Source organism: Stenella coeruleoalba, assembly GCF_951394435.1.
Source record: "Stenella coeruleoalba genome assembly, chromosome: 6".
Lineage (NCBI taxonomy): Eukaryota > Metazoa > Chordata > Mammalia > Artiodactyla > Delphinidae > Stenella > Stenella coeruleoalba.
This window is the reverse complement of record NC_137151.1, coordinates 82,052,194-82,077,387: the sequence shown is the minus strand read 5'-3', so window position 1 is coordinate 82,077,387 and position 25,194 is coordinate 82,052,194.

The following is a 25,194-nucleotide window of genomic DNA, read 5'->3' as shown; positions in this document are numbered from 1 at the left end:
ATCATCTAATTGTCGGAAAATGGTGATCTCATTATGCTTTTCTGTATTTTCTAAGTCATTCTCAACAGATAAGTATTTTTAAACTTTTATACGCTGTGGCATAGAAAAATCTTCTCTAAAACATCTTTTATATGTGTGTACATGTGTGTAGACAACACATATTTTTCCCAGAGGTGTAAATAGGTTTAAGATAAAAAATAATTCCATCATTAAGAATACTTATGATATGCTGCTGCATATTCTAGCACCTTTCTGGAGACCCACAATTCATATTAATATATTAAAGGCTTTGTGTGTCCCTGATGTCAGATAGACATCAAGTCAGATGGAACTGGATGTAATTTACTTTACATGTTTTTAATGTATATGCTTTGGTCTATTTATGCCATCTTTTAAAATTTAAGTTTTCTCAACAATTGAAAGATAATAGTAATACCTGCAATTTAAATGATAAGAGCACAAATTTAATCATATAAATCTGGGTTCATACCTTAGTTCTTGAACTTCATCTTTTTGTGTTTAACTTTTCTACACTTTAATTTTGCTCACGTATATAACAGAGATCATACTATTAAGGTAATTCTCAGAGTGTTGGGAGGATTAAATTAGATAATAATTATGTACAGAACTTAACATGGTGCCTGACATACAATGAGTCTTTATTATTTGGTGACTACTATTATCATTGCCATTACTGTTGGGCTATTTGATGTACCAAGTGGATAACATATGTAAGCTCTCAGCAAGGTGAATAATACAATAAATGTTTATTAAGGGCTATTGATGGTGTGGTGGTGGTAGAAAAGATGGAAAAGAGGTAATGTGTGTGGTGTTTCTTTTACAGAAATATTCCCAGATCAAATTTTTGCAATCATTCTATATTCCTCAGAACTTTGTGGACATTATTACTTATTCATATATATGCTGAAACACACCCTAAGCTTTTATTTTGTGGGGAGAAGCTTGGCAGGAACTACCTAGGCCTACCTCTGTGTGAATATGCCATGGCCTTCTGGTCAGGCACCTGTCCTTGTTGGGCTCCTCACATTTCAATGGGGATGTTCATCTTACCTTCTGTTTCACTGATTCTTGCAGCATATGGCCCTGCACAAACTGGCAGCACAGAATAACTGTGTTCCAAGTATTTGTGAGGGAGTATGACCTTGACATTGAGTATCAATAAAATTGACTTAAAAGAAACATTATGTTGAATTTTTTTTAGTGACATATTTAAATCTCTCTCTAGATAAGCTAAAGAAGTCTGTTTTTAGAAATTTTATCATGGGATTTTGCTTAAGACTCCTCCCCTCCCAAATCTCCCTACCATCTAGTTTTTCGTTTTAATGAACTGAACTTTGAGTTTTTTGAAACTCATCTTTATATTTATTCTAAAGTTACTGTTGAAGATATGTACATTGTACATTTTTTCTTTTTTTGAGGATGAATAAGAATTTCCTCTACGGTCTCTGTACCAGGAATATTTGTACTACTCTGATTCAGTTTATCTTCAACTTATGAAGACTGTACATCTTATAAGTAATCATGTTTGCACTTTAAATTTTGGTTGCTAAAATGTTTTAAGTCAATTTTTGCCATCTACCCCTTCCAAAAATAAACTGCTATATATTTTGTATGATGTTAACATTACTTCTGGCATTACGTTATCTGTAATTAACCAGTCCTTTTAATTTTTTAATGAATTTCATACCAACTACTTAAAAAAATAAACCTTTTATTGAGGTGTGATATATATGAAGAAACATAATTCATAAGTGTATAGCTTAATGAATAGCACAATGGAAACACATCTGTGGAATCACCACTCAGAGTGAGAAATAAAACATTACTAGCAGTGCAGATGCCCCCATATTCTCCCTTTCAACCCCCATCATCCTCAACTTCAAAGTCAGCCAGTATCTGTTTTTGCATATGATGAAACTATAGATTCTATGATTTAATATTATGCTTCTGAGATTCACCCATGCTGCTGCATGCAGCAGTGCATTTACTTTGCTTCACTACAAAAATATTTTTTAAAATCTCCCACTGTTTATCCATTCTTCCATTGAAAGAACAAGGATGGCATAATTATGTCCTCCTATTGAACTTACCCTTCTATCATTATGTGTTCCTTTTTATCTCCAGTATGTTTTTACTTTAAATCTACATTTTAGACAGCTTTCTCTTGATTAATCTTTGTATAATATGTTTTCTATATTTTTATTTTCAACTTATCTGTGTTTTTCTTATAAACAACATATATTAAGTCAGCCTTTTTCTGAACATGCCCCCAACTGTTCTTCATTTCTCCTTTCTGCCACTTACGTATTATTTTTATGTACTATTTTATTTTCCCTCTCTTTCTAAACTATTTTTATATCCACATGCACCTTTAATTCATCAAGTGTAATATGTACAAGTAGTTTGTCCACATCATGCACAAAGGAAGGATATTAAAACTCTCCAACTCCGCTTAATACTTTTCCATATTTTGTGCTATCAGTTTCATACATCTTAGTCCTTTATATAATTTAAACAATACAACATTATTTTATTTGTATTTACCCACATTGTTACTTTCTGGTTCCATTCTCTTTATTCTTTTCTGAATACATGTTTTCATCTGTAAATACTGTTTCTATAACTGCCCTTTAGTTTTTCCTTTAACATTCGTTCACTGTTGATAAAGTTTTTTGTTTACCTAAACCAGTCCATATTTTGCCCTAATTTATGAAGGATAATTTTTGCTCTACATACAATTCTATGTTGGAAATTATTTGCTTTCACCATTTGAAGCTATTATTCTCCTTTTGGTTTCCATAGTTTATTTTGAGAAATAATCTGTCAGTGTTAATGATGCTCCTTTGAAGCTTATATGTTCTCATCCTTCATATTCCTTTTAAGATTGCCTTTTTTGGGGGTTTTCAGCAGCTTTACCATGAATTGTCTAGGTGTATTTCTAGGTGGATTTAGACTTCTTGGTGATCATTTCTTGATGTCTATCATCGGTTTTTGAAAACTCTGAACCATTATATATTTAAATAGTTCTCTGTCCTATTCTATATTTCCTCTACTTCTGGCCTTCGAGTTAAATTAAACTGATGTTTCCATCTCAGTGTCTGTCCTGACAATGAAGTAGATAACAAACACATTAGGTTTCTACCTGGCAATCTGTTCTTAACATTTGTAATGTATTTTAGTTTCCTTAGGATTACAATTCCTTCAAAATTTGTACAGTTTGATGTAACAAAGGTTTTTTTCTATCCCAGTTAGCTGTTCCTATCTTACATCTTTGGAATTTGACCTTTTAAAATCTGTGCTTACCAGAATATACCATGTGGAAGTTTGATGGTGTATACTGATGTTCACCTCTCTTTCCCTTTCTTGATAGCATTTGTGAATATTCAACATATATGTATTTAAATAATGTTTACAAATCAACTACTAAGTGCCAGATACTATTCTATGTTTTAATAAAGTTTACACTTTAGTGATTATGTGTTCCAAATATAAATTTTGATTCTCACACACACAAAAAATTTATTGAGTCTGATCCACACAGTATGAATATCACTGCAAACTTGAAGGAGAACAAAATCAAAGCCCCTAATGTTAAGAAACATAGTATGATATTTGAGATAGACTATATAAAGCTTGTTGAAATTCTTAGCTATGTATTGAGAAAGGTATACAGAAACTATAATGGAAACAATGAAGATGTGGAGATTAATTGGTTCTTAGAAGACAAGGAAGACTACATAGACTACATAGAGACAAAAATAATAGAAGTCTTGAGAGAAAATTTGGATTTGCCAAACAGATAAGTTAGAGTGGGAAGGAAGAAGTGCCAGGCAGAGGAAAGTTCCAAAGGAACACAGATGTCAGAGAGCAGAGCATTTTTAGAAAAATGCAAATAGAAAATGCCAGGACAGAGAGATCTATGAATTTTTTGCATGTGTGTATATGTATACATGTAGTTGGGGCATGGTGGTGTGCACGTGTGTTTATTGGGATTGAGTGGGGCATTGAGGTAATTGAGAGATACAATGAAGTATTAGCAAGACTATACCATTAAGTGCCTAGCTAACAGTTTCAAACTATCTTGTTACTTATGGGCAGTCTGACAAATTTTAAGGCAAAATATTATAAATTCATGTTTTCAGAAATATAAATTTTCTATGATGGGATAAGTTTGAAAATTTTTTGTAAAATATTACAATGTTCTTTCCTCTAGTTTATTGTGTGAACCTGACAATGATGAATATTACCTTTCACAGCTATTTCAGACAGTTTAATGATATGATTAGTATCTCTAACTGTTTTCATCACTTTCACGTCACCAACCATCACTTCCCTTTTTGTGATAATTGTTTAGAGAAGCATTTCCGTTAACTCTTGTTCACTCTTCAGAGATAAAATTGTCAGTAAAGAAATAACAGCATTTATCAGATTTTCTACTTTAAGTGGAATGAGAACTGTAGCTTTTACCTGGATTGAAGTTCTTATATATAGTATGAGGGCACTTGTGCAAGGTGTTTTTAAGCAATATGTTATTAATGATTGTTTATGTATGGATTTGAGAATTATATACAATAAAATAATTTACAGTGACTAAAGGTTATTCCTCTAATAATAAAGTTTTACTCATGTTCATATATGGTTAATAACTGTGGGAGAAAACTAGCAAGCTGAGAATTACACAATACCTGCAACCAATTTTATCCAGGCCAGAACCAGACCCCAGAGTAATTCATCATTCATAGATGAAGTGAACACAAATTATTATATTGCTTAGCTTACCAAGAGCATTTTGTGGGGTTTATTAAAATATGAAAGGGCTTTCTCTTTCCCTCACTACTTACACATTTATTAGCTCTCAGTTTGTTGTAAGAGAGAGCTTTCCCTTCTTTTCATTTATTTATTCAAGAATTATTATTATTCAAATAATTATTTTAAGTGTTATAATCTGTTACTATCATTATATATTTTTATATTCAAAGCACTCATAACTTGGTCATTGGGAGGCCCTTAAAGCTGGTTCTTGTATCCTCCTAATGTGCTTCCATCATTCTTTGAACATTTCCTTATTTCTGGTATAGCAAGATGTTTCAAGGTCTTTTGGTACTTTGCCAGCACCAGTCCTGAAATCAGCAGTTTCACCAAGAAATCTGATTACTTTTAGTTGGTTTAGAAATCAAATATGGGTTCTGGGTGCTAAATATGCTCATTGCTACTGGGATCACTGACTTAAGACCCTTTAGAGAAATGAGCCAAGAAATACATGCACACATGTGTACACAGAGTATATTTCACCCTCCTCCCTTTCTGTATTTGTAATTCTCTGAAATGAGAAGCATGGATGTTGTTATACATGATATCTTCACTTGTTTTCTTAATCCTAGACTGCTCAGTTTCAGCATTGCCTACTCATACCAGTACGAAAAAACAAACCTGCTAACTAGAGCTTAACATTTATTTACATTTCTGTAAATACTTAGCCTAAGTATATATAGTCAAATACTGTTTGAAAACCACCACAGTACTAATCCTTTCAGGCAAAAATCATCAGGCTAAAATGAAATTTTATGAGAAATAATATATTGACATAATCCCAAAGTATCTCCCTACAAGATACTTATTACCTATAAAGGGAAAAAGAGTAACATTAAAGTAAGGAAACCTGGCAGGCACCATTTTAACCGAGTGATAAAAGTTAAAGGTAGTACAAAAGCTTTTAAGCCTAATTAAACTTAAAAGCTTTTGTACAACAAAGGAAACCATAAACAAGATGAAAAGACAACCCTCGGAATGGGAGAAAATATTTGCAAACGAAGCAACGGACAAAGGATTAATCTCCAAAATATACAAACAGCTCATGGAGCTCAATATCAAAAAACAAACAACCCAATTAAAAAATAGGTGGAAGACCTAAATAGACATTTCACCAAAGAAGACATAACAGATGGCCAAGAGGCACATGAAAAGATGCTCAACATCACTAATTATTAGAGAAATGCAAATCAAAACCACAATGAGGTATCACCTCACACCATTCAGAATGGTCATCTCAAAAAATCTACAAACAATAAATGCTGGAGAGGATGTGAAGAAAAGGGAATCCTTTTGCACTGTTCGTGGGAATGTAAATTGATAAAGCCACTATGGAGAACAGTATGGAGATTCCTTAAAAAACTAAAAATAGAACTACCATATGACCCAGCAATCCCACTACTGGGCATATACCCTAAGAAAACCATAATTCAAAAGGACACATGTACCCCATTGTTCATCGCAGCACTATTTACAATAGCCAAGACTTGGAAACAACCTAAATGTCCAACGATATATGAATGAATAAAGAAGATGTGGTACATATATGCAATGGAATATTACTCAGCCATAAAAAGGAACGAAATGGGGTCATTTGTAGAGATGTGGATGGACCTAGAGTCTGTCACACAGAGTGAAGTAAGTCAGAAAGAGAAAAACAAATATCGTATATTAATGCACATATGTGGAATCTAGAAAAATGGTACAGATGAACCTATTTGCAGGGCAGGAATAGAGGCATAGATGTAGAGAACAGACATGTGGACATGGTGGGGAAGGGGAGGGTGGGACGAATTGGGAGATTAGGATTGACATATATACACTACCATGCATAAAATAGATAGCTAGCGGGAACATGTATAAAGCACAGGAAGCTCAGCTCGGTGCTCTGTGGTGACCTAGATGGGTGGGATGCGGGGGTGGTGGGAGAGAGGTCCAAGAGAGAGGGGATATATGCATACATATAGCTGATTCACTTCATTGTATAACAGAAACTAACAAAACACTGTAAAGGAATTATACTCTAATAAAAAAAGTTAAAGGTAGTAATAATTAGAGGCAGACATGTATCTTCTGATACAGTGCTCTGAGGAGCACAGAGAATCACATACATGGTATTTCTGCCCCCAAAACACACATCACCAGAATCAAATCATGAGGAATATACAGACAGATCAAAACTGAAGAACAATGTGCAAAATAAATGTTCTTTTACTTTTCAAAGAGTCAAGCTCATGGAAAATAAGAAAACCTAAGGTACTGTTCTACTTTAAATGATGAAAGAAAGAAAGGGAAAGAGAGAGGGAAATAGGGAGAGAGCGAAGAAGGAAGGAGGGAGGGAAGGAAGAGAAAAGGGGAGAGAAGAAAAAAGAAATAAAAAAGAAAAAAAGAGAGGGGGGCAAAAATATATGACAATTAAATGCATTGAATAATTATGGATTGGTCCAAGACCAAATTATTTTTTTCTTTTAATAAGGACATTAGTAGAATGATTGGAAAACTTGATAAGGTCTGTGTATTAGACAATAATATTGTATCAGTGTTACTTTCCTGATTTTGAAATTTTCAGTGGTTATGTAGAAGAATGCCCTTGTTTTTAGCAAATATACAGTTAAGTTTATAGAAGCAAGGAGCATCATGTCTACAACTTACTTTTGAAAGTTCCCCCACCCCCCCGAAAATGTAAATAAGAGAGGTAGAGAGGATGACAAGGCAAATGGAATAAATTATTAACATTTGGGTAAGCTGGGGCAGTGGCTTTGAAAATATGTGCACACTTGTTACTTCTTCCTTCAAGAAGTAAAGGGCAATTCCTCTCCGCTTGAGTTTGGCCTGGATTTAGTGATTTGCGTCTATCAAAAAGAATAAGAAAGCAATAGCGGAGTATGAATCTGAGATTATGTCATAAAATGCATCTATCTTTCTCTCTCTCTCTCAGTCTCTCTCTCCCCCCGCCTTTCCCTCCCCTTCTTTCCATTGCCCCTTCCCTTCTCTCTGGAAAGCTAGCTGTTCTGACATGTGAGCAGCCCTATGGAGAAGTCCACATGTCAAATCAAGGAACTAAAGCTGCTTGTCAACAGCCGTAAGTGTTTAAAAGCAGATTCTTCAGTCCCTTCTGATAACAGCAGCCCCAGCCAACATCTTGGCTACAGCTTCATGAAGAAACTCTAAACCAGAATCACTCAGCTAAAGTGCTTCCAGATTCCTGACACTCAGACACTGTGTGAGATAATACATGTTTGCTGTTTTAAGGTGCTAAATTTGGGAGGTAGATAAACAATATTAGGTAATTAATACAATATGTGAAGGGTTTATTGAAATTCTCTGAGCAAATTTTGTATCTTTTTCTGTAAGTCTGAAATTATTGATATTTCAAAATAAATTTTTTTTTTTAAAAAAAGAGAAAAACATCTGGAAGAGTGTTACATATGCCAGATTTTCCAGGCTCCACGTCATAGCGGAAAAAGGAGTTTACTGTGCATCTGGAGACTTACTGGCTTCTGTCATTCTTTTCTCAGCAATATTTATTGCATCTCTAGCCTTTATCTAGTCTGTAGAACACCACCAAAGAAAGTCACCGCACATAAATGGTCTTCTTCCTCATTCAAATACATGTATAAATACATTTCCATGTGTAAAAATGAAATATGCCATGGGGTTTAATTTTGAAATTTCAATTATTATTATCAAATGTACAAAAAACTATATGATTCACTCCATGCTCTGAAAAATTTGCTCTGTACAGGAAGTAAATTATTGTCTCCTGAGCAACGACAGAAGTAAAAATGGATCTTGAGTCAACTTGTCATACAACCTATACCTTGCCAACATAGGACAACCAAAAAAGAAACCTTCCTTTTTTATGAATTAAGTAAAAGCTAAATTCCTGAAGAAGGAAAAGGACAAAATTTTATTTTGTTTAATGATTCTTCAATGGTGGGAGAAAGCATCAACTGCTTTGTTTTATTAATACTCACAGGTAAGTTCATCCACTCGTGTAATTTGCAGTAACATTTCGAACGGAAAGAGATAATTTAAACAAAATTGAATTGTATTCAATGTCTCTATAGTAGAGTTTTTACTTTGATTTATTGGAATATGAAACAGAACTTAATTTTTTTAAAGATGCATTAAATTTGCATATATATAAGCACACATATACATATGTATACATATATAATAATGTATTATGCAATGTATAAAACACATGTTTAATATATAATACATATATGTATAGACATATGTATATATGTATTATATATATACATACACAAACACATGGATTGCCATATGGACTCTATGTCAACATACACCCTTTATTTTCTTGACTGTACACCTTCTGCCTATCTTTCAGGACTTATCTCAAATATAGAAATATTTCTTAACATTTCCAGTTGACTATGATCCTTCTTTCTGCTAACTTATATAGTTGCCTCTATATTTTAAAATTTTATGTCACTTTTCTCACATCATCTTGTACCATTAGTATTTGTGTTCAGGAGTCTATCACACTGCATTTCTATGATATTTGATGCTCAGTAAAAGGTAGGAACAAATGGTTTAAAATTTTATACTCTCAAGAATATTTTCAGGCTGAGTATCTTGCTTTTAACCAGAATACAAAACTCAGAAATTATTAAAGTAATTAAATTTACTATTTTAATTTTGAAAAAGACTCTCTTGTCATTTATGGCTCAATTTAAATATTCACAACATTCCTTAATTTATTCTACATACACTATTTTGACAGTTTTCAACTTGAGGTCAATTTGTTTTAAAATAATATAATAGAGAATTTTGACATAAACTTATTTTGCAATAAATAAATGGAAAAGATATTTACAACATTTTCTTAAAATAATTTCACAAATCTTTTATAGACACCATTCGTAAATGCTTCTTATTTTTTTTAAATTTTACAGCACTAACTCTATGTGATTATTTGCTTTTACTGTTTCATTCAATCCTGGAACCCTTTAATTTGTCTCTGCCATCCTTCACATTTTCCTCATTTCTCCTTCTGCCTTTTTATCACCTACAGTAAAATCAATTCAATCACCTGAAAAACTAAATTGAGGACAGCAGCTTATTAAGAGGAGGAACAGAGCAATCCCATTTGATGCTAAACCACCTACTGAACACAAAAAGCTCAGAGGTTGAAAGAAAAACATTTCTATTCCTTAATCTTTTTATTTTTAGATGTTATTGGTTCTGAAATGACTAAAACATTTTGAATGTTATGTTATAGCTGGAGGAATTTTTAAAGAAATATAGTTATCAATATCTTCATTGCCATCTCAGAAAAAAATGTGGCTTTTACTTTTGTTAAGCATCAAGACTGTGTGGAAGTAAAATTTCCAATTTAACCTCTGTGTTTCATATAACTACCTTAACTATCTACTTACCTTCATTTCTTACCTTAATTTGTCTGTAATTATAACACATTACATACTATTGGTAATCTCTTTAATCTCAGAAAAACTAATTTGCCTGCATCTCACATATAGCCATATGGTCTCACTGACCATCATCAAGGGAGAAATCTGGGCTATATTCCTCATCAACTTGCTTGTTATAATCAGTAGTCTTATTTCCAGGCTCTTACCCCATGAGTCAGTCAGCCCTAAAAACTTGACCCATAAGAAAAAAAATAAATTCTAAAATATCCAGATTCATAACTGTTTAATTAAAATAATATTTCAGCTCACAGTGTTCTATTCTTTTCCCAAGTTCAGTTAGCATTCTTATTACTAATGCTTTGAACTCATTATCTGGTAAATTATTTATCTTTGTTTCATTTGGCATTTTTCAGGGTTTTTTCTTGTTCTTTCATTTGAAAAAAATTCCACTATCTTCTCATTTTGTTTAACTTTCTCTGTCTCTCTGAAGCAGTTACTTCCTGAAGGGCTGTTCTAGAGTGAGAAGGTCCTTATGCAGTCTGCATGTGCTCAGTGGCTTTGATGGGAGAGCTGGCAGCTACCACCTGGGTGAGAGCTAGGGCTGGAGATAGAGTGGCTAGAGCCAGAGTCAGGTGTAAGCCAGGACTTCTATGCTCAGTGGCCATCACTTCCTTTTTGGGAGTGGAGTCACGTCCCAAGGTACTGGAGCAGAAGCCCTGAAGTTTGGATCTGAGCTGGTTTCATTCCATCTAAATGTACACTCTTTCCCCAGCAACTATATCTTCACCCAGGCAAACCAGCCAGCTCTGGTGAATTTTCAGTCTACTACTTCTGCCTTGTTCCTGGGAGTAAGCAAGCATGTGCGCATTGGGACTTTGATCAGTAGCTGTGAATCAAACCTCAACTTTGCCTGTATATTTATATCTGAGAAAAGGTTTTGAGACACACATAAGTAAGCAATATACGAGGGCAAAGGCAAACTATATATGTGAAAATTGAACAGAAAAGTAATTCTAACATTGTATATAAAATCACTGCTGCAGCAGAAGTATAACTCCTTCAAACCATTTCTAAAGATCTAAATAATAATCGATTTTGATAAGTATTTACTAGGAGAAAGAAAAAAAAAGGAACAGGGCAGTTATTATTATTGGTTTGGTTTCTATAGAAAAAGATCCATAATAAAAAACAAGCAAGCAAAGAGGTTCAAGTGCTTTCAATGTAAAACTTAGACTGCAAATATCTAAAATTATAGTTACAGAGGAGAATATTATTTAACATGGCAGTGTCAATATGGCAATATTTCTAACAAAAGTCACAATGTAAAGGATGGAATCCTAGCCAGAAAAATGATATATTCAATTTAGAAGAATTTAAGGAGGGTTTCATAAAGGGACTATATACAAAGATGTGGATAGGGTATAGTGAATTACAGAGGATAGTATAATATCCCTTATTCTAATAACAGGGCAGTAAAAACAGCTCTATTTAATAACAGGGCAGTTACAATTCCTACATCTGAAAAGTAAAGGCTAGGGAGTGATTACTGTGGAGAGGGCCATGTTAAAAGAAGCTAACCTATTTTTTTGAAAAAAAATTTTAAAAATCTTAATTACTGTAGTTAGAGAAGAATCTCAAGGAATTTCAAGAACATACTTTGCTTACACCTGTACAAATAAATTTAACTGAACTGGATGTAAAGGATAACGCTTTAACAAATTGTCTATTGCTAAAACTGACCCTAGAAGAGCAGATAATCTGAACAATCCCTTTAAAGAAAATATAACTGGATGAATTATTCATAACCAAATAGAAAACTGTTAAGAGTTTTACAGTAAAAAGTACTAGTACCCTATTGTTTATATGAACTAAGCAAAAATAAATACAATACATAAGTACAGGAGAAACAGGAATCTTCAAGATCCAGTACTATTTAAACTTTTCCTGAGCTGACAGACAGAATGAAATGTTCTAAATTTTTTTTTTAAGTAGAATATATAAGATAATTGTAAAGATACGAGAACTATAAAGCCTTTTTCCTCGTGAATGTCAATAAGAAAGAATGCCAATTAAAAGATTGGAAATACAATCATGAAATACAATCATGTTGAAGATGAGGTAGCTGAATGGTAGTGCTACCATTTGGGTGGGTCAGTCTTTCTTAGTAATTTCTGGGATCTTCCTTAAAAAGAGTTAGTAGTTGTTAAGAGAGTAAATCCTAAGAGTTCTCATCACAAGGAGATTTCCTTCTTTTCTTTTTATTGTGTCTACATGAGATGATGGATTTTAACTAAACCTATTGTGGTAATCATTTATCAATACATGTAAATCAAAACATCATGCTGTATACCTCATACTTATATAGTGATATATGTCAATTATTTCTCAATAAAACTGGAAAAAGAAAAAAAAACTGGAAAAAGAGAACTAGTAAATGAGAATGGTATAGCCTCTTAAACGTCTACTAGATTCTTCTATGGTGTTGATCCTTGCCCTAAGCTCGCATTAATTTGTCTTTACATCATGTATATCAGTTTTTATTTGCAGAAATCAGTTGCTAACATCCATATAAAGCTACTGAATCGACTGCTAACATCTCATCCTAAAGTTATGGAATATATTCTACATCTAACATTTTCATTTCAAAATCATTTGGCACATGCACCAACATTGATTTATATAACATTTTGTTACTTAAATCACTATAATTTTCCAGACTCTTCCTTTTACAATAAAAACCTACTTAGCGAGTTTTTTCCTTAAATGGATGCTGAAAAATATAATTGAAATGCTTTAAATTTCAAAAAAAATACATGTTTTCTTCAGAGCAGGAAAGTTTTTAAAAATATCTTACCCCCCTTCTATTCTTTATTGGATAAGTTACACTGGACCTTGTGAGGGATTTTTAATGACTAAAAATCTTGCAGTGCTTCATATTATCTTTCTCAGCACAGCCCATAAGAGAGCAGTAGAATAGATTGAGGTGAATGCAAGGTGAATGTCTTGTGTTAACTTTTGGCATAAAATTCCTAATGATGATTTTTACTCCCATCTCACCAACAAGAAATGCCGATTAATTACAGTTCTAGATTTACCAAACGATGAGCAGAGAAATTATCTATGCTATGTTATTAAGCTGTTTTCATTTTCCACTTGCTTTTTAACTTTTTAACTCTAAGGTGGTATATAAAACACAATGTTTATTTTAAAAACTATCTGTCTCAAATTATCTCATACCTTAAACCTATTTGGTGACATGTAACAATGATACTCATAGTATGTTGCTCACAAGGTTTTCTTGCAGATAAAATGAAAGTATAAATGTGAATGTCCTTTTTTAAAAAAAAGTAAAAGACACAACATTATCTATTATTTTGAAAACTTTTTGGAATTAATTGTTATGATAAATATGTGTTGGTTAAAAGTTATATATGTCAAACTCTAATTTTCAAAGAAATACGTGTACTTGGGATAAAAATTCACTAAACTCTAGTTTGATAATTTAGATACATTTCAGAATTTAAAGCCAGTGTCATCATTATTCTAACAAAATGGAAGCACAGAAGTTGTAAATGTGTGTGTGTGTGTGTGTGTGTGTGTGTGAATACACATTTATTCCATAGCTTCTATATATAGGTATGTGTATATATATATATATTATATAGCATTGGATATCACTTATATATTATGTAACATATATATCATTCATAAATGGCACATATATAATATTTAGCATATATATCTGCATAGTTATATATGTATATGAACTAGATTTGTAGTTATAAAGATATTACCACAATCATATTTTTGGTACTACACTGTTACATACAATTTACATATACTTATTTAATTAGAGTTTTCATGTGTTCCTTCAAAAATATAAGGCCATATTAAGTAAATAAACTTTTTCCCATTTTGCATATGAAGAAATCGAGGCTTAGAGAAGTAATGTAACTTGCTCATGGTCACAGTTATCATTGAAATTCAAATTGATCTGGTGAAAAGTATGTACTCTTTGCATCATATCATGTTATTTTGACTTTTAAAAATGCCATAGCTCATCATTTCTTTCTATTTAATTATTTTTCCTAATTTCTTAATATATTCCTTAGTAGCTTATTCATTCTAATCTTTAAAAGTAGGTATAAAACACCTTTGATGATTTTATCATGTTAGGTTAAAAATTTTACTCATGGTAATTATCAATTATCTTGGTGTGTTTGCTAGGCATACCTATGTTTTCTAAATTACATAGGTTAGTGATGTATTATACTCACACACAAACACTTATATAAATTTTATACAACAAGAAAGGATGTAAAAGATAAGAAACCATGGTAGAGCTCTAGGATATAAGGTCAGTAAACTTGGCTATTATGAGATGTCACTAAAATGTTTTTCCATAAAATAGGATTAATATATTTTTTCAATCAACAGTTCTGAGAATGCAGGAAGATAACATATGTAAAAAGGTTCCATAAATTGTAAAGACCTCAATAAATGTTAGAGTAAATTACACTAAAATTAAATCTTGAATTTTGAATAGAGTGTGAATTATAGGATTATAAATATAACTTTACTTAAATATATATACTATAAAATATATAACCATAAATTACTCTTACTATATAGTTATCACGTATATAACAACATATTATAAACCTTGGCACTTTGATAATCTAAACATTTGATAATCTACTAGGAACTAATTTGCATTGAGGTTTGTCCTTTCCATTATTATAATATCAGTAAAAGAAACTCATTTCACTCTATGTTATAAACACATTTGGAAAAAATTTTAAGATATATTTGCTTAATTTCTCTTGTAGTTTTGAGTAATTGTTGAGAATGGAATTTTCAAATTAAATATTAAGAAAGTTAAAATGAGATTTAAAATATATGTACTGTACTTGAAAATGTCTCTAAACACTTCAAATTATTAAAGTCTACATAGTGTATTATTAGTATTTCACACTACATGACACATTTGATTTTAGAGAAGACTATTGATACACCAGAATTCAATGTCAAAAACTGAAATATTTATATAATTTATGTAACTAGAATAATTTATTATACCATAGAACATTTACATTTGTTTATAATTTTTCCCTTACATAATCTCTTGATATTTCCAACCATTCTATAACAATTGCAGAGCAAGTATTTTCTCTACTTCAAAAGTCAAAGATATGTACTCTAATGTACTTTGCCTGAGGTTACACAGTTATCCTGTTATGACCCAGGGCTAGAATCATGATCACCTAAATCTCTATAAATGGAAGCAAGGTGTTTCCTTAAGGGCTAAAGGAGCTGATTACAGTCATTAGACTTGTTATAATCTCTATATAAGTGGCATTAAGCGAAAATATCAAGTATTTTAAGCACAAGCTTTCCTATTTCCATGACAACACTGTAAACAAGATAAAGTAATGTTGACTAAATAAAAGTATGTTTATTATGATACACCACTGGATAGGCATTTGATAATATTCAAATAACGCTAAATAATCACTGAATGCATGTGATATAAATTTTGTTATTTCTATACAATATAAACTGAAGTGATTTAACATAACAATATTCATCCAGTCAACAAGTCTTTACTATGTGTTCAGTATGTGCCAAGCACTGTTCTAGGTACTTAGAATTCATCAATGAACAAAACACACACATATTCCTGTTTTTTTGGAATTAACTTGTTAGAAAGAATGAGTAACTTTAAACAGTAAACAAAATAAAGTATGTTGGGTGGTAATAAATTCTATTGGAAAAAGAAAGCAAATTGAGCAGTGTCAATGAGGGGTGACAAAAATATAGTGGAGGGAGGGGTGTTGGGTAGCAATTTTATAAAGCATGGCCAAGGAAAGCATCAACGAGAAGGTGAGCAATGACTTCCACATGATAAACAGTAAATCATACAGATTTACAGAGAAGGAAGTTCCAGGAAGAGGAAACTACTGCAGCAAGGGCTATTGTCCTGGAATATTTGAAGAAGAAAAAGATCAGTATGACTGGAGAAGAATGGGCAAGAGGGAGAGCAATAAGAGGTGGGATGAGAGAGGAAGCAAGAGACTGGCTCAGAGAGCTTTGCAGAGCTTCAACATCTGCTGCTAGTGCAACAGGAATTCCTCAGATTTTCCTATGAATCAGAGGAGCAACATCAACTGATACATGTTTTATCAAAATCACACAGTGTTGTGTTGATAATGCAAAGCAGGGGGGCAAACTGGAAGCAGGGAGACCAGTTAGGAAGCTAATGAACTAATTCAAACAAGAGATGATGGGTAGCTTGAATAAAGTGGAGATGGTGCAAAGGGGTCTGATTCTAGGTATATTATGAAGGGAGAGCAAATATGATTTCATGACAAACTGTATGTGGTATGTCAGAGAAAAAGTGAAGTCAAGAATGACACTAAGGTTTTTGTCTTAAGTAACCTAAAGGATAGAGCTATCATCACTAAGATAGGAACAGATTTAGGGTAGAGAGATAAGAAGTGTTCAGTTCCAAGCATATAGTGTTTCATATGCCTGTCAGTTTCATCAAGTAGACAATTGGATATGTGACTAGAGCTACAGAAAATGGTCCAAACTGAAGATATAAATATGAAAGTAGTTGGCATAGAAATGGTATACAATATCAGGAGACTGAAATCAGCAAAGGAAAGAGTGTAGGTAACACAGAAAAGAGCCAGTGACTGAGGACTGAATCACTATAACATGAAGAATTCTAAGGGAAGAGAAAGAATCAGTAAAACATAATTGAAAAAAAAAAGAAAAGTGCTTCCCAGTGAAGTAGGAGCAAAAGCAATGAAATGTGGTTTTCTAGAAGCCAAGTGAAGAAATTATAACAAGATATAGCACACAGTAAACTAAATGAGTACAAACAATCAATCATTGTCAATATAGAGTTCAAGAATAGTTTCACTGGTGGTGAAGGAGGAAAACACTTTTTTGGGTGATTGAATAGAGAAATGGGAAGAGAGTTATTAGACACTGACAATGTAGAGAAAATTCTTTTGATGAACCTTGCTGTAAGAAAAGCAACAAAATGTAAAAAAAGTTTGTTTGTTTATTGTGTTTTTAAAAAGACAGAATGAATAATACATATACCTATTTCTTGTTTATATGTCATTGGGGATGATCCAGTAGATTAGGGAAAATTTATTATGTAAGAGAGAGGATAATTGTAGGACCAAAATTCTTGAGCAGGAAAGAGAGGATGGGATGTGGAGACCCAGTGGAGGGACTGGTTTGAGATGAGATCAATTTAATATGATGCATCATACTAACACAGCATTGTAAATCAACTATACTCCAATAAATTTTTTTTAAAATATGATGCATTTTATAATTCTATATAGTATACACCCTAAGTCTTAAATCTGGTTTCTATATATTCAAAGATATTTCTAATTTAATGAAAATTAATAACTGGATAAAACAATTTGTTCATATTTCCTGTAAAGATGGCAACAAGATCCATCTTAACCTTGTAATATACAGCTGAGTACAGTTAAACTATGTTCAGTGTTTAGACATGACACATACATTAAAATGACTCATTCAACAAATACTTTCTGAGTTTCCTGAATTAAAAGCACTACTCCTTGTCAAGGCCTGGATTAAAATAAGGCTAATTAGAGGTCGTTGGATTTCACATCTGTGTATAATTGCTTTAAGTTTTTGACTAGACTATGAAATAAAAGATGAAATAAAGGATTCAATTCATAACCCCATGAGTGAGAAGAACTTGAAAAAAAAAGGTGTTTAAATTTAAAAAATGTAAAGCGTCAATTAAAAATACTTGGGTTTTTAAGACACTTTGGAGACAATTATGATGTGATTTTCAAGTCTGATTTCTTAATGAGCCAGAATTCTTCTTCATGATAATTTTTGCTTCTTGAAAAGAGTTAATACTTTCTTTTCACTTTGTAAATGCTATGAATTGATCTGTTAAATATTCAGGCATCTCTCCATGGCATAACAGTCAAAATTGTTATTTTTGAAAGGACTAAAGCAGATATATAAAGAAAATAGATAAAATTTTAAGCTACATAGTCAAAGGACTATTTTCATAAAAATAATATTTTATAAATATTGATCAGAGTTAAAATTGAATATTAAATAAACACATTGCTTTAAAAGAGACATATGCAAATATTTTCCTGGAGTAGTATAACAAAATTTTTGTATAGTTCCATTTCTTCTTTAGATATTAGATTTTACATTTGGTCTAAAAACATAACAGTTATATCTGTCCACCCTTGTCCAATTAGTTTGAATTTTCCATTCCTTTGTTAAAGAGTATATTTTATTTTCTGATGGCTTTATAATTTTTAAGTATTATATTTTAAAGATATATTTAAATTGTCTTGATATTATGTTGCATCCTAATGTAACTTTTATATTTATTCATGTATATTTATAAATACATATACCTATTTCTGAATATCTCCCATATCACAGGAAAGTTATTACCACCAATTTGTAGCTGTTGAGTGTCCTTCAGTCCTTTTTGTACTTATGACTATTCTTTTCTGACAGTATCACATCTTCAATACTTTACTCCCTTCAAATATTATGTTATTATCTAGCTTATATGTTCTTATCTATCATTATCTTTTTCTCCTCTTAAAGGCATTTGCACCTTCCCCAAACTCCATTTTCCGGTGTTCTAGTTTGTGAAGTTGTCTGCATTCAGAGCCTCTCTTTATTACAAACTGATTCTAATTTCACACTTATTTATATTGTTTTTATTATCTGCATATCACACAAGAATGTAATTACCATGAAAGAATCTGTCGTTGGCATATAGTTCACTCTTAATAAGTATTGGTTAACTGAGTAAGTGAATGAATATTTGCGCTCACATGAAAGGATATGCTCTGCATTAATAAGAATATAAGTTTAGCTTCTGCAGCAAAGAATCAGAATAACAGATATAGGAAATATCAATATGTCAGGGATTCAAGTTCCTTCCAACTTATTGCTCTGCCATTTTATAGAATTGCTCAAATCCATATGGTCCACAGGATCACAACCAAAGCTGTGAGAAGAGGAAAAAGACACCATGATCTCTTTCACTTCAAGGTCATGTATCCATTACTTCCATTAGCACTATGTTAGTCAAAATTAGTCACATGTCCTCAACCTGCTGCTGGGATTCTAGTCTTTATTCTAGGTGAGTCAGTGTCCAGGTAAAATTTAAGAATCTGTTACTAAAGCAAGAAGGGGAGGTCGTAGCAGCTTCTGTCCTTTCACCTATTTATAAACATTTATTATTTTGCCTCGTTTTTTATTTTCAGCCTTTGATTTAAAAAAGTAAACAGACTGTTTATACTCTTAGAAAATAAAAGTGCAACATAATCAACTAATTTTATCAAATAAGAAAATATAATAGGTTAAGTTCTTAACAATTGCATCGGAGGAAACCAAAAGCTTTTCCTTTGTATTTTCCTTCTAATTTTGATTGAAATTAAGAATGCTGCATAAATACAGAGAAAAATATCTGAAATGAATCAACTATATGAAACACAAATACACACACACCATATATGTACATATATATACGTATGTGCATGGTATACATACATGCATGTACACACACGCACACACATTACTTCTCCACTCCTAAAGGCATCTGTATCTTCTCAAAACTCCGCTAGTCTAGGGTGCGCCAGGACAGGAGATTAAGACTGCTGCTTAAAGGAGCTCCAGAGACCGGCGTGAGCCGCAGCTATCAGTGCAGACCCCAGAGACGGGCATGAGACGCTAAGGCTGCTGCTGCAGCCACCAAGAAGCCCGTGTGCGAGCACAGGTCACTATCCACACCTCCCCTCCTGGGAGCTTCTGCAGCCCGCCACTGCCAGGGTCCCGGGATCCAGGGACAACTTCCCCGGGAGAACACACAGCGCGCCTCAGGCTGGTGCAACGTCACGCTGTCCTCTGCCACCACAGGCTCGCCCCGTATCCATACCCCTCCCTCCCCCCGGCCTGAGTGAGCCAGAGCCCCCGAATCAGCGGCTCCTTTAACTCCGTCCTGTCTGAGTGAAGAACAGATGCCCTCAGGCGACCTGCACGCAGAGGCGGGGCCAAATCCAAAGCTGAGCCCCAGGGAGCTGTGAGAACAAAGAAGAGAAAGGGAAATCTCTCCCAGCAGCCTCAGAAGCAGCAGATTAAAGCTCCACAATCAACTTGATGTACCCTGCATCTGTGGAATACCTGAATAGACAACGAATCATCCCAAATTGAGGAGGTGGACTGGGAGCAAGATAGATTATTTTTTCCCCTTTTCCTCTTTTTGTGAGTGTGTATGTGTATGCTTCTGTGTGAGATTTTGTCTGTATAGCTTCACTTTCACCAGTTGTCCTAGGGTTCTGTCCGTCCTTTTTTTTTGTTTTTTTTAACTTTTAAAATTGTTTTCTTAATAATTATTTTTTATTTTAATTATTTTATCTTATTTTATTTTATTTTATCCCCTTTCTTTCTTTCAGTCTTTCTATTTTTTCTCCCTTGTATTCTGAGCCATGTGGAGGACAGTCTCTAGGTGCTCCAGCCAGGCGTCAGGGCTGTGCCTCTGAGGTGGGAGAGCCAAGTTCAGGACACTGGTCCACAAGAGACCTCCCAGCTCCACGTAATATCAAACGACAAAAATCTCCCAGAGATCTCCATCTCAACACCAACACCCAGCTTCACTCAACGACCAGCAAGCTACAGTGCTGGACATCCTATGCCAAACAACTAGCAAGACAGGAACACAGCCCCATCCATTAGCAGAGAGGCTGCCTAAAATCATAATAAGGCCACAGACACCCCCAAACACACCACCAGATGTGGACCTACCCACCAGAAAGACAAGATACAGCCTCAGGCACCAAAAAACAGACACTAGTCCCCTCCACCAGGAAACCTACACAACCCATTGAACCAACCTTAGCCACTGGGGACAGACACCAAAAACAATGGGAACTACGAATCTGCATCCTGCGAAAAGGAAACCCCAAACACAGTAAGATAAGCAAAATGAAAAGACAGAAAAACACACAGCAGATGAAGGAGCAAGGTAAAAACCCACCAGACCTAACAAATGAAGAGGAAATAGGCAGTCGACCTGAAAAATAATTCAGAATAATGATAGTAAAGATGATCCAAAATCTTGGAAATAGAATAGAGAAAATGCAAGAAACATTTACCAAGGACCTAGAAGAACTAAAGAGGAAACAAGCAATGATGAACAACACAATAAATTAAATTAAAAATACTCTAGAAGGGATCAATAGCAGAATAACTGAGGCAGAAGAACGGATAAGTGACCTGAAAAATAAAATAGTGGAAATAACTACTGCAGTGAAGAATAAAGAAAAAAGAATGAAAAGAACTGAGGACAGTCTCACAGACCTCTGGGACAACATTAAACGCACCAACGTTCGAATTATAGGGGTTTCAGAAGAAGAAGAGAAAAAGAAAGGGACTGAGAAAATATTTGAAGAGATTATAGCTGAAAACTTCCCTAATATGGGAAAGGAAATAATCAAGTCCAGGAAGAACAGAGACTCCCATACAGGATAAATCCAAGGAGAAACACGCCAAGACACATATTAATCAAACTATCAAAAATAAATACAAAGAAAACATATTAAAAGCAGCAAGGGATGGGCTTCCCTGGTGGCGCAGTGGTTGAGAGTCCACCTGCTGATGCAGGGGACACGGGTTCGTGCCCCGGTCCGAAGGATCCCACATGCCGCGGAGTGGCTGGGCCCATGAGCCATGGCCGCTGAGCCTGTGCATCCGGAGCCTGTGCTCCACAACAGGAGAGGCCACAACAGTGACAGGCCCATGTACCACAAAAAAAAAAAAAAAAAAAAAAAAGCAGCAAGGGAAAAGCAACAAATAACACACAAGGGAATCCCCATAAGGTTAACAGCTGATCTTTCAGCAGAAACTCTGCAAGTCAGAAGGGAGTGGCAGGACATATTCAAAGTGATGGAGGAGAAAAACCTACAACCAAGATTACTCTACCCAGCAAGGATCTCATTCAGATTTGATGGAGAAATTAAAACCTTTACAGACAGGCAAAAGCTGAGAGAGTTCAGCACCACCAAACCAGCTTTACAACAAATGCTAAAGGAACTTCTCTAGGCAAGAAACAGAAGAGAAGGAAAAGACCTACAATAACAAACCCAAAACAATTAAGAAAATGGGAATAGGAACAGACATATCAATAATTACCTTAAATGTAAATGGATTAGATGCTCCCACCAAAAGACACAGACTGGCTGAATAGATACAAAAACAAAACCTGTATATATGCTGTCTACAAGAGACCCACTTCAGACCTAGGGACACATACAGAGTGAAAGTGAGGGGATGGAAAAAGATATTCCATGCAAATGGAAATCAAAAGAAAGCTGGAGTAGCAATTCTCATATCAGACAAAATAGACTTTAAAACAAAGCCTATTACAAGAGACAAAGAAGGACACTACATAATAACCAAGGGATAGATCCAAGAAGAAGATATAACAATTGTAAATATTTAGGCACCCAACATAGGAGCACCTCAATACATAAGGAAAATACTAACAGCCATAAAAGGGGAAATCGACAGTAAAACAATCATAGTAGGGGACTTTAACACCCCACTTTCACCGATGGACAGATCATCCAAAATGAAATAAATAAGGAAACACAAGCTTTAAATGATACATTAAACAAGATGGACTTAATTGATATTTATAGGACATTCCATCCAAAAACAACAGAATACACAATTTTCTCAAGTGCTCATGGAACATTCTCCAGGATAGATCATATCTTGGGTCACAAATCAAGCCTTGGTAAATTTAAGAAAGTTGAAATCGTAACAAGTATCTTTTCCGACCACAACACTATGAGACTAGATATCAATTACAGGAAAAGATCTGTAAAAAATACAAACACATGGAGGCTAAACAATACACTACTTAATAACTAAGTGATCACTGAAGAAATCAAAGAGGAAATCAAAAAATACCTAGAAACAAATAACAATGGAGACATGACAACCCAAAACCTATGGGATGCAGCAAAAGCAGTTGTAAGAGGGAAGTTTATAGCAGTACAATCCTACCTTAAGAAACAGGAAACATCTCAAACAACCTAACCTTGCACCTAAAGCAATTAGAGAAAGAAGAACAAAAAAACCCCAAAGTTAGCAGAAGGAAAGAAATCATAAAAATCAGATCAGAAGTAAATGAAAAAGAAATGAAGGAAACGATAGCAAAGATGAATAAAACTAAAAGCTGGTTCTTTGAGAAGATAAACATAATTGATAAACCATTAGCCAGACTCATCAAGAAAAAAAGGGAGAGGACTCAAATCAATAGAATTAGAAATGAAAAAGGAGAAGTAACAACTGAAAAAAATAAATAAATAAATAAACCTCCACTAGTCGAATGTAGCAATTTGGGTAGTTTTTTTTTTTTTTTTTTGCGGTACGCGGGCCTCTCCCGTTGCGGAGCACAGGCTCCGGACGCGCAGGCTCAGCGGCCATGGCTCACGGGCCTAGCCACTCGCGGCATGTGGGATATTCCTGGACCGGGTCACGAACCCGTGTCCCCTGCATCGGCAGGTGAACTCTCAACCACTGCGCCACCAGGGAAACCCTTTTCTTTCATTTTGGGTAGTTTTTGATCGTTATCTGCATGAAGTGCTCCTATTTATTATTTTTATGAATTTGCTTCTTAGGGTGTTTTAAACTTCTCACATCTGCTCCAAAAGATAGATGCTGCACACCTAACCATACATTTTTAGGAGACAATAAAGAAAGGCAGAAAATAGGCAATTGCTTATAAAACACAGAGAGCACTAAATATTGGGGTAAGGAATGTGAGATAGGTCATTGATGATTTTTGTATGATGTTTTTGAAAGGACGTAGATGAAACAATGTAATGTTTTACATTATGATTATAAATCTTATATACGCTTATTAAAGAAATACATAAAAACAATAATGAAAATATGAATGTGCCAAAGCTTCATGCATTGTAGGAGATTGTGGCCCCCAATACATAAAGTTTCTTCACAAGGTAACCAGAAGTCATAAATCATTATCAGCATTTTTATTAATATTAAAAATCAATCTTAAACAAGTAAGAATGATATAGAGAGTCAGCCTGTGGTAAACAGAGGTATGACACAGTGTCATTTTGTTGATAGGTACTTAAGAAGACCAAATATTTCATATACTTCTCAGGGGCTTTTCTTACCTTTCTTATGTGGTTGAACTATACTATTTTTTCCCCTGGAAGTTAGTTTACTGTAAGGCACCTTTTAATGTTGTACAGCCACAAATCCTCTAGGAAGTTAATAAAATAGTTCTTAGTGGCTGTTGGTTGAGCCTTATTGAAGTGATTAAACTGTCCTGTTGCAGAGTACAGACTGCTGTTGAAGCTTTTTCACTTGTAATAAAATAGTCTCTGAAGAATAATGATAGGATTAGGCAGGAATTATTCACCTGTTGTCTTCTAAAGGAAATGCTTTTTGTTTCCATGGAGACATGCTTTATATCATATGATGAAAGGTACATGAAAGAAGGAGAGAAGTTAAGCGGTACAGGGTTTCATTCAGAGGGGTTAATATGACATGAGGACTGATATGGTTCCAGTGGAATCATTATTGCAACTACATAAGTAGCATTCTCTCCCAACAGTCAATTAAACATCAGCAATTTTGCCAATAGCATAAAACTGGTGCTGAATATACACCCTTGATTTTTTTTTCTTGATTTAATGTTACAATTAAGGTGTCTGCTCCTAAGTTTCATCATCGAGACTAACTCTACCAGCTACAAGCTCTGATCTACTTGGTGAATGGACGATTGTTTATACTCATATTAAAATAAAAAAGGAAAATAGAATCTAGTGACAAACTACTGAAATACTTTAGTAAAGGTATAATGTTTATACAGCATTAAATTTTTTTC